This window comes from Myotis yumanensis, unplaced genomic scaffold (genome assembly GCF_028538775.1).
Source record: "Myotis yumanensis isolate MYYU_CA2020_CCGP unplaced genomic scaffold, mMyoYum1.0.hap1 SCAF_12, whole genome shotgun sequence".
Taxonomy (NCBI): Eukaryota; Metazoa; Chordata; class Mammalia; order Chiroptera; family Vespertilionidae; genus Myotis; species Myotis yumanensis.
Window position 1 is genome coordinate 17,090,224 of NW_027223763.1, and position 11,106 is coordinate 17,101,329.

The following is an 11,106-nucleotide window of genomic DNA, read 5'->3' on the forward strand; positions in this document are numbered from 1 at the left end:
TGGCAGCCGATTGATGATTCTCTCTTATCATTGATGTTTCTATTTCTCTCTCCCTCTCTCTTTCTGAAATTAATAAAAACACATTTTTTTTTAAAAGGGTAAGTAATAAAAAAAACAATCCATTTAAGCAAAGAAAAGTAACGGAGACAACTTTGGATAAGTCTCTAGAATTCAAGAAAAAAAATTTTTTTAAATACTTCAGCTAACAGAGTCTTTGATGATTAATAAACAGGAAACATTTTCAGGTATCAAGTAAAAAGATATTTGCAGTGGGTATTAATGAAATTCTGATTCACGGTGGTTGTAGGTTCATCTCCATTCAGGGTGGGTACAGGAGACAGCCAATCTATGTTTCTCTCATAGTGATGTCTGTTTGTCTGTCTGTCTATCTCCCTCCTTCTTCCCTCCCTCTCTCCGCATCCCTCTTTCTCTAAAATCAATAAAAACATTTTTAAAAAAGAAATTCTGATTCTTTGCAAGTTTTTAAAAACAAACAGGTAATAATTACTAGCAACTGTACACATATCACTTCTTGCCCTGCATATGGAGTTACAGAGACCATAGTTCAAGAGAAAAGTGACAGGGAAAGCTACTCTCTAAGAAAGACCTGCTCCTTGGTGCTGACACAAAGTTGCCTGAACAGAAGGAAAAGTGCTAGAGTAAAATGTGTAATTTTATAAGACTTTTAATGTGTTTAAAAGTTTATTAAATGTTTTAATGTCTTCTTAAAGTTTTTTAAAGATACATTTCACACCAAGTTGCACAGTTTATCTTTTGAGACATATATGATGGTGTTTTTCTCTCAGTACAAAAGGACCAATTACTGATGTCCTAGACCCCATCCCTTTGTTTCCTATATTATTTTTAAGTGTGATAAAGTGTTTCTGAAATACATCTTCTTTGTCACTAGAGCCACTGGTATTACCAATATGAAAAAGTCAAAAAGCTTTCCAACTATTTAAAACTTTGCAAAACAAGCTTGAATACTGTTGCATAATTTGCCTTTCTCCAGAAAAGTATTTTAAACTTTGTTGACCTTGAATACAAGATAAAATTCAAAAATTTGCATTTTCAGTACTTTTGGATTCTTGACCTTTATTTGAATTTGAGACTAAGCGTTACCAAACAACAGAATTTACACTGTAACTAGCCAACCACAGTCCTCATTATGGAATCTATGCAATGCACTTGTTACCTAGGAAACAGAGCAGAGCACAGGCAGTGGGCAATTTCAGGATAGCAAAAGAATTCTCCCATCGTGCTGGTAAATAAAGTCCATAAATCAACTAATCAAAAGCAAAGTCAAAAAGTACCATGTAAGAGTTAAGCTTGATGGAACTTTTTTTAAAGAAAAAAAAGAAAGAAACCTGTGGGGTTTCTTCTCGCAACTATGTAGGCAGATCTCTTAAGCAAATTTTATGAACAGGTTTCTTTACAAACACAAACTGTCAGAAAATAAAACTGTTCAAAATAAATGGCTTCTCTCCAATCTTCAGCTTCTCTATTTTTGACAGTATTAAGAGCAAAAGCTTCTTTAGAGCCAGCCTCATACATCTGGTAGCAGAATATTAATCCAAGAATAAATTCTACATTTTCTACAAGCAGCAAGAGTTTGCACTATTCTTAAACAATGCAGGACCATAAAGGCTGGAATAAAAGGTCACTGTCCACACCTCTCAGTCAGACCTGCTTCCCGACCAGGCTACAAAAACTGCATGAAAAATGATTTGAAAGTCATAAATCTATTTTAAAAAATAAAATTGTTACTTTTTAGTTTTCCATTTGATTATTACTAGTGATAATACTAGTCATTTGAGGGTTCCAGTTAACATAAAGTGGCCATTTTGAGTTTCTTTTAAAGGTCCTACATGAGAACTAACAAACAGGAAAAGGCTAGAGAAGTCTATGGAATTTTAAAGCCTATCAAATTTAACTATGGGCAGCTTAGTGTTGTTTTGAAAGAGAATCTGATAAACGTCAGTTTATACTGCTCAGTTACATTTGAAATCCAACTTTATACAAATTTAAAATTTCTTGAAGTGGCACTGATTTGTCACAATATCAAAAGCAGCAGGGAAAAAAAAGTCAACCATGAAAAGTGAAAAATAATTTATATGCCTTCCTAAACAACAACATACCAGAAGAAAATCAGTTGACAACATGTAACATTCTCTGGAATGCGTGTGATTACAGTAGAATATTATTGTTAAATTATACAAAAATTAAAAAATTAACATCTACAAATTATAGTCTAAAAACAAAACAACAACAAAAAATAGCCAGCCACGTAATGATGCTACACTGCCAATCCCAGAGAACTATTAAGCACAACTACAACTTTGCCAAGCAATTCTCAACACAGGCCACACTCTCTTACTCTTTAGCTTACACAGTGACTCTTTGTTAAACCTTATTGCTAAAACTGACAGCCCTGTAAATAAATGCATAAACAAGCAATTCAGTTTGTTGGCTTATCCTTTTTAAAACTTCTAAGAGCTGATGAAGAGTGTCTACCTATGAGCTGAAATTCTAAGCGTGTTTTAGAACTCTACTGCACCATTCAGGACACACCTGAACAAATTTTAATACTTGTCCTCTTTGGGCCACCCTTAATGGAAAAGGAAGAACCACCTTGCTCAAGGGCCTACCTGCACCTTTAACACTGAGCTCTGTGCCTTTGTGCAGACTTTAAATTCATTTTATCTAATCTAGACCGGAAGTCGGAGCAGGAACTAGTAAAATTTGATCAACTCACTGGCGTGATTGTTGTTAGATGTCGCCTCTTCTAGGTTTTAAGTGTACAAAAATATACACTCCAGACATTTACAAAATTAGGCATGTAATGATATTCATCTGTTAATGTAACTAGGGCAAGAATCTAGGGTAAATTTGTCTTCTAGAAAAAAGGCATCATTTTAGGTATACCTACCTGTCTCTTCTTTATAATGACAAAAATGAGCTTGCCTAATTAAAACTGAATTAAATTGTATATTGTTCTCTGATGAATTTCTACATCTTGATGAAAATTTAAATATTTTTTCCACCATGATTTTCCTTCAAGTCTAGATAATGCTTTTTTTAAAAATCATTTTTAAAGAAAGCTTCCATTTTCTACATAAAGTTGTACATATAACTGTCTGAGTGCCCTCAGTTTTTATAATATGCTTGGTAACTGTAAGATTGTCAATACGGATTCTCACACAATAGGCAAAAATAAGTAGAAGCCTCCAGAAGTGAGCAGCAGATTGCAGTTAATACAAAGATATCACCTGCATTAAAAATCTGAATCTGTAAAAATTAATTTTCTGGGTGCTTATTCAACTTCATTTATTATTTGAGTATCCGAATACATAGCAACTGTTTATAAGAAACATAGCCAGAAAAATAATACAAATCAGAAATATCACAGTTTTTTCAAAACACTGTATCCACTAAGTACAAGCAAAAGTAGGCTTACAGTTGTGAATACAAGAAGCAGTTAATAAAGCTATTGTAATAATCATAACCTGCATGTATTTTTCCATACCAACAACTGTAAACCTACTTTTGCCTGCCCCTGTATATAACCCAACTAATGGGTTATATTCAAAGAATACACAAATACATATCATGAAGCATAGTAATAATCTCTCCTTTGGGAAAACTGCTGTTTGAAACTGCTGTTTTGAAGTTCTCTGCTATTTCTTGCTAGTCCCTTGTTCCATAAGTCAACTCTGTTATTTTTAGATGGTCTCTTATTCTGTAAAAATAACTCTGCTTTTTAGCTTAAATAATAGAAAAGATAAACTTAACTGTCTGACCTTGCAAGCTAGCCATCTAAAGGGGCTGATAGGCTAATACTGATAATAATTCCCATATTCTCATGCCAAGTGTTTGTTCATTATGTATCCAAGGTTACAGGTGTCTGTATAGATATGACAGGTGTTTGTTAGCTATGATATATACTCAAGGTTACAAGGTGTCTACAAAAATATCTTACACAAAGACCTAGAAGGATATAAAAAGGGAATACTCCTTCCTGTGTTTGTTCAGAATTTGACAGAGGTATTCTGCTCTGAACCCCTGTGCAATAAAGATGACTCCTTACTAATTGCTCATTAAGGCGTCTTGTCTAGCTCGCTGATTGACAACACAGCAATAAAACGGGGGAAACAATGGCAGGGGAGGGGGGAAGAAATCAGTGGTAACATTCACGCTCTCCCCATATATTGTAAAAGATCTCCTGTCTCCAATGAGAAAAAATTAAAGGTTTTAGCTTGAATGGAAAGACAGATATTTACTGCACTCTAATTTAACCTCCACCATGGAAGCTGTCCCTGCCTGACTCGCTTGTTAACTGTTAATTTAATAGGTCGAAGATCCTGTCATGCTAATCCCCAGGAGTCTGGGAAACAACAAAACTTTATCCCAAAACTTTAACATATACAGATATAAAAAACTGTAAAAATCACAGTCATGTTCATCTTCTATTTCTTTTTTTAAAAAACATATTTTATTGATTTTTTTACCTACAGGAAGGGAGAGGGGTAGAGAGTTAGAAACATCGATGAGAGAGAAACATCGATCTGCTGCCTCCTGCACACCCCGTACTGGGGATGTGCCCGCAACCCAGGTACATGCCCTTGACCGGAATCGAACCTGGAACCCTTGAGTCCACAGGACGATGCTCCATCTACTGAGCCAAACCAGTTAGGGCCATCTTTTATTTCTTGCCATTAAGTGCCTATCTTAACAAGGAAGGAAGGAAGGGGGGCGGGGGGGAGGAAGGAAAGAAGGAAAGGAAGGAAAAGAAAGAAGGAAAGGAAAGGAAAAAAGAAAAGAAAGAAAAGAAAAGAAAAGAAAAGAAAAGAAAAGAAAAGAAAAGAAAAGAAAAGAAAAGAAAAGAAAAAAGAAAAAGCAAGCAAGCCACCCGAAAACCACAACCATTCTCTGATTTGGGTTTGTTTTGGTCAGCCCAACCTCCTTCCATCCAGGGCAATACATTCTGGAGGTATTTGATAACAAACACCAATCACTGTGCGCAGCCTCAGATGGGGGGGGGGGGGGGGCTTTCAGAGAAAGCTCTCCTCCGTTAGAAACAATAAATAAGGAACCCGGCGGTGCACGTTCCTTCACACACGCCCCCAACGCACCTCAGCGCGCCTGCGGGGAGACACGCGAGCCGGGCAAAGCCCGGAGCCACCTCTCTCCTCGGTCCACCACCACCTCGAGACTTGGAAACTACGAGGGCAGCTCTGATCTTCCCTTCCCGCCCTCCTCTCCCCCGAACAGACCCAACACCGGGACTAGGCGAGCTAGACCCACGCAGCGCGCCCGCTGCCGCCGCGGCCACGGGAGATGCTGGGCGGCGGGCCGGTGCCCGGGAGGCGGACCCGAGCGGCAGCCGCCGCGCTCGCTCCCGGAGCGTCCTCGGCCGCCGGGGGTCTCCGCCCCTCACGCCCCCCAGCCCGTCGCGGGCGACGTCCCGCCGCCGGGTTCCCGGCCCTGACTCTCGACCTCCCCCACCTCCCCCCCGAGAGGAGACAAAAGGAGGGTTCAGCCGGGTCACCGCGCGGCCGCCGAGGGTGGAGGCAGAGGAGACCCCGGGCGGCCGCCCCCTACACAAAGGGACTCCCGGCCCGGGTCGGCGCGCTCGTCCCCGCCCCACGCGCGGGCTCTCACCCACCTGCAGGTGTCTGTGCGTCTGTCCATAGGAACGCGGGCGGCGGGGGGGCCTGCGGGAGCCGGGCTGCCCGGGCGGGACGGGACGGAGGGGAGGGAGGGAGAGCGGCCGGAGGGCCGGGCAGCGCTGGCAAGTGGCGCGGGGAAGGCGCCGGGCGGGCGGCGGGCGAGCGCGGGGCGGGGTGCGGGGGCGCCAGCCTGGCTCCACCGACCAGCGCGCGCCGCTCCGTGCGCCCCGGGCTCCGCGCGCCAGGCTCGGAGCGCGGCGGGCGGGCGGGCGGGGGGCGGGGCGCGGGCGGGGCGGGGCCGGCGAGCGGGGCGGGGGCTCGGACCCCGGGCTCCAGCCGGCACCGGAAACGCGCCGTGGTCCGCGAGACCCACAGGAAGTGTGTAACCACACCTCCCACGACGCGCGCCGAGCTCGCTGCTATCGCTGCCCCGGGGGTGGTGGCCCGACCTCCGGACTCCACACGCGCCCGCGGTCTCGGTCTCCGCACCCCGACTGGTGTGCAGTCCACATCCCTGGTATGTCCTGAGGTGGGCAGCACCCCCTCTTGCCTCACGCCCGGGGCCGCGGTCCCCCCGCCTCTCCTTACAACTCCACCTAAACGCTGGGAGCAGACCTCATTACGAGACCGTGCTCCGTGAGTGGCAGGTGTGTGGCACCTGTTTTAACTAGATAGTCATCTTTTACATCCTGACGTGTAAGAACACCTCTGACCAACAGACGTACAACCCACAGTCACCGATGCTCCGTGGAATTTCCAAATCCAACTGCCAATACACGCATCCTTCCCATGGAAGGAGTGGGGCCGCTTAAAAACACATAAAACGCACTAAGACCGGGGTACAATAACACCACGGATAGCGCTCGGCTCATGCTAACGCGTTACCAGGCACCCCTCCCCCCCACTCTTAGTTTACCCAGCAAACACTTTCAGAGCATTTACTGTATGCCCAGGGTTTACATTAAGTGCTTAGCGAGTATTAATTTAATCCTAAAAACTCTATGAAGTAGGTGTTAGCATTGCCATATAGGTGGGGCACATAAAAATTAAGAAATCTGCCCAAGATCACATGGTATCTGGAGGAACCGAGATTCATACCAGACAGTCTGACTGCAGAGTACATGCTCCTAACTCTCTGTCTACTTACAGCATTGACCATCTAAAAAATAATAATGTTAACATTTAGAGCCTATATGATTAGCCATAGGTGGGGCTCACATCCCGGCCTCATCCCAACTATGACAGAGAAACCTCAGTCACTTCTACCCTTGAGGTAGATAAGGGAGAGAAGAATGTGATTGAGGCAGAGAAAGAGACTACTGAGCAAAGGAGAAAGAATTCTTAACACCTGACTCTATCAACATTCCTCCTGGTCTAGGCTGAATTAAAAAAAAAAAAAATCTATGCAAACATTTTTGACAAAATGATGTCTGTTTAAAAAACACATCAGTTATTTACTACATATTTCAAATATGTAATCCTGTGGAGAAATTAGAACCAAAAGAATTTAAAGCAGGAACTTGAAGAGACATTTGCACACCCATGTTCACTGCAGCAGCATTCTCAATAGCCAAGAAGTGGAAGCAGCCCAAATGTCCATGCATGGATGGATGGATGGATGGATGAACAAAATGTGGTAGGTATATACAATAGAAAATGATTCAGCCTTAAGAAAAGAAATGAAGTCACCTGCTAAAATGTAAATGAATCTTGAAGCTTTTCCACTAAGATCATGATCAAAGATGTACCCTCTCATTACTCCTTTTCAATATCATACTAGAAGTTCTAGCCAATGCAATAACACAAGAAAATGAAATAAAAATTATAAAAATTGGGTAGGAAAAAATAAAAGTGTTCATAGATGACATAATTGTCTCTGTAGAAAATTTGAAACAATTGACAAAAAAAAACAAAAAACTCTCCTGGAACTAATAAGTGATTGTAGCAAAGTGGTAGGATACAAGGTTAATATACAAAAGTCAATCACTTTCCTATATACCAGCAATGAACAAGTGAAATTTGAAATTTAGGACACATTACCATTTACATTATCAGCCAAAAAATGAAATTCTTAAAAACAAATCTAACATGTACATGTTCTATACAAGGAAACCTATGAAGTTCAAATGAAAGATCAAAGAACAAGTTAATAAATGAAGAGATATTTCACGTTAATGAATATGAAGACTCAATATTGTCAAGACATCTATTTGTCCCAAACTGTTATACAGATTCAGTACAATGCCAATAAAAATCCAAGCAAGTTATTTTGTGTGGATCAACAAAATGATTCTAAAGTTTATATGAAGAGGCAAAAAAAAAAAAAAAAAAAATAGCTAACTCAATATTGAAGGAAAAGAGCAAAGTTGGAGGACTGACACTGCCTGACTTCAAGACTTAACTATAAAGCTATACTAAGCAAGTAATGTGATATTGGTGAGCAAATAAACAATAGATCAATGGGACAGAAGAGAGAGCCCAGAAGTAGACTGATATAGTCAACTGATCTTTGAAAAAGGAGCAAAAATATAGTCTTTTCAACAAATGATACTGGAACAACTAGGTAGTCACATTAAAAAGAAGAAGAAGAATCTAAGCAAAGACTTTACTCCTTTCACAAGAATTAATTTACTCAAAATGGATCACAGATCTAAATGTAAAATGAAAAACTATAAAACACCTACAAAATAAGATAAAAGCTAGATGACCTTGGGTATGGCAATGACTTTTTAGATACAAAACAAGGCATGATTCATCAAAGAAATGATTGATAAGCTGAACATCATTACAGTGAAAAACTTCTGCTCTGCAAAAGACAATGTCAAAAGAATGAGAAAACAAGTCATGGACTAGGAGAAAAATATTTGCAAAAGATATATGTATAAAAAAAAGATATATGTATATGTATTCTTAAAACAACAACAAAAAAATCAACCTGATTATTTAAAATGGGCCAAATACCTGAACAGATACTTCACCAAAGAATAGAGAAAGGCAAGTCATTATATGAAAAGATGTTCAACGTTTTATGGCATTAAGAAATTACAAATTAACAAGATACCACTACACACCTGTTAGGGTGGCCAAAATCCACAACACTGACAATGCCAAATGCTGACAAGGATGTGGAGCAACAGGAGCCCTCATTCATTGGTGGTGGGAATGCAAAATGGTACAGCGACTTTGGAAGACAGTTTGGCAATTTCTTACAAAACTGAACATGCTATTACTATACAGTGCATATATTTTCCTTTACACAATTTGCCACATTAGAAACTCAAAGTCCTTGTTGTGTTACTTCTTTAAAAATTTATTGTTCTTTTGTTAAGATGATACGTAAGCTCAAGTTCTAATTATCCCTTTGACTAACTCATGTCTGAATGTATGTGTGTGTATACAGTTCATGTTAATAAATCCAACTTTTTTTCTCTTGTTTATCTTTCGTTAGTCTAAGAACAAGATAGGTAAAGGGGAAAAACTTTTTTTTTCCTTCTACTTAAGGGGATTACGTGGTATTATGTAAGAGGATTTGTTGAAATACAGGATTACTAGCAACCAACTATCTTCAAAATACTGTCTAAATAATAATAAAGAATGGTATGGAGGGAATTTTTCCTCCATACCGTTATTATTATATATTTTTAAAATATTTTTTTTATTGATTTTAGAGAGGGAGAGGGAAAGAAACATCAATGTGAGAAACATTATCAGCTGCCTCCTGCACACCGCCTACTAGGGTTAGGCCCCACAACCCGGGTATGTGCCCTAACCAGGAATTGAACCGGTGACCTTTTGGTTCATGATGACGCACAGATTGATTAGTACTTCCTAATAATGAGCACAAAGGGGCTACAGATGACCTCATCCAACTCCCTCAGTTACTAAGGTGAAAACTAGGGTCCTGTGGAAAGAATTTTTTTCCCCCAAGTTCATGTGTTTTATCGACCAGAATCCAGATATTTTGCCTCACAGTATTTTTTACTTTTATAAAACAATATTTTCTACTTTTTATTTCCCAAAGCTTTGAGACCATTTGGAGAATGCAGAGAAAGGGGAGAAGTCTTTAGAAAACGTCAGTAGAAAAGGAGCCAGATGGCAACATCTCACATGACCAGGATCCTCCTGTGGCTAGAAATGACTGGGAGATGACAATGGTGTTGTGAGGCTACTACTCAAAGTCAATCCATATGGGCTCCATGGAGGGGGAGGGGAAGCCTTCAAGTTCTATTCAAGGCCAATGACTGGGAAGTTTTTGTTGGATAGGGCTTGTTAATTTTGGCCTTGGGCCAGTCCTTTCCCATTTCTGATCCTGTTTCCCCATTTAAAAATACACATTAAATCCCTTAACATTATGATTCTATATGAAATGTCAGAATTAGCTAAGTTGCTTAATAGCACAATAATATTAGAGAGCTGAATGTGAGAAAGTAAAAGTATTACACTCAGCAAGTATTTTTAACTGATTAAAATGAAAGGTAAGGGTTTTTTTAAAGTTTAGCTTAAATAAAAAAAAAAAAAAAAAGACAAACCAACCATTGTATTAGTTTGCTAGGGCTGCCAGGATAAAATACCACAGGCTGGGTGGCTAAACCAACAAAAATTTCTTACAGTTCTGGAGAAGTCTAAGATTAAGGTGTCAGTAGATTTGGTTTCTTCTGAGGCCTCTCTCCTTGACTTGCAGATGACCACATGGTCTTTCCTCTCTGTGTGCATCCCTGGTCTCTCTTTTGTGCCCAAATTTCCCTTCTTATAAGGACATCAGTCAGATTGGTTTAGGGCCCATCCTAAAAGCCTCATTTTTATTTAATCACCTTTTAAAGGCATTATCTCCAAAAAGAGTCAAATTCTGAGATACCAGAAGTTAGTACTTCAACACAAAAATTTTGGGGGCAGACATTTAAGCCTGTAACAACCATCTATTCTAATGTTCTCATTTCAAAACATTGTTAGCAAGTACATATTTCTGGAGAGAAATTATTTTATTTTAGCTCACTTTTACATAATTTAAAATAGGATATATATTAGTTCAATTACATTAATATTTTCCTATAGATGACTTATACCTGGAAAGTTAGTTAACAAAATGAAAAACTCCATTTTTGTTTCATTAGTCTTCAAAATAGTATTTATTAAGTAGTTTATTATGTGATTCCTGTGAAAATGTATTATAGACTACCTTCCTTAAAGTAAGCATATAAAAATCTAAAATATCATTACGATTTTCATTGGTATACAACCCCCAATTAAAAATTTTAGAAGTGACAGGCCATATTTTCCATGGGAAAAAGCTTTGAAAAGAGCTAATGTTACTTTACTGCTTGACCTTGATTGGTTGCTCATAATACTTTTCCTAGAAGAAGATGGTAAATGGTTTATAGCTCAGAGGGCAAAACTCACAAAATATAAAAAAAGAATGTCAGAATTTACTTAATGGAGC

General features: G+C 39.7%; 1 protein-coding gene across 1 annotated transcript in view; it reads right to left on the reverse strand.

Moving 5' to 3' along the window:
* The window catches only part of KIAA1958 (KIAA1958 ortholog), a 99,380-nt gene extending 93,690 nt beyond the window's left edge, over window positions 1-5,690 (reverse strand). The window contains exon 1 of the mRNA XM_070430883.1: window positions 5,666-5,690. The gene's annotated coding sequence lies outside the window, so the exon portion shown is untranslated. The remainder of the gene's footprint in view (window positions 1-5,665) is intronic.
* Between the last annotated feature and the right edge of the window lie 5,416 nt (window positions 5,691-11,106).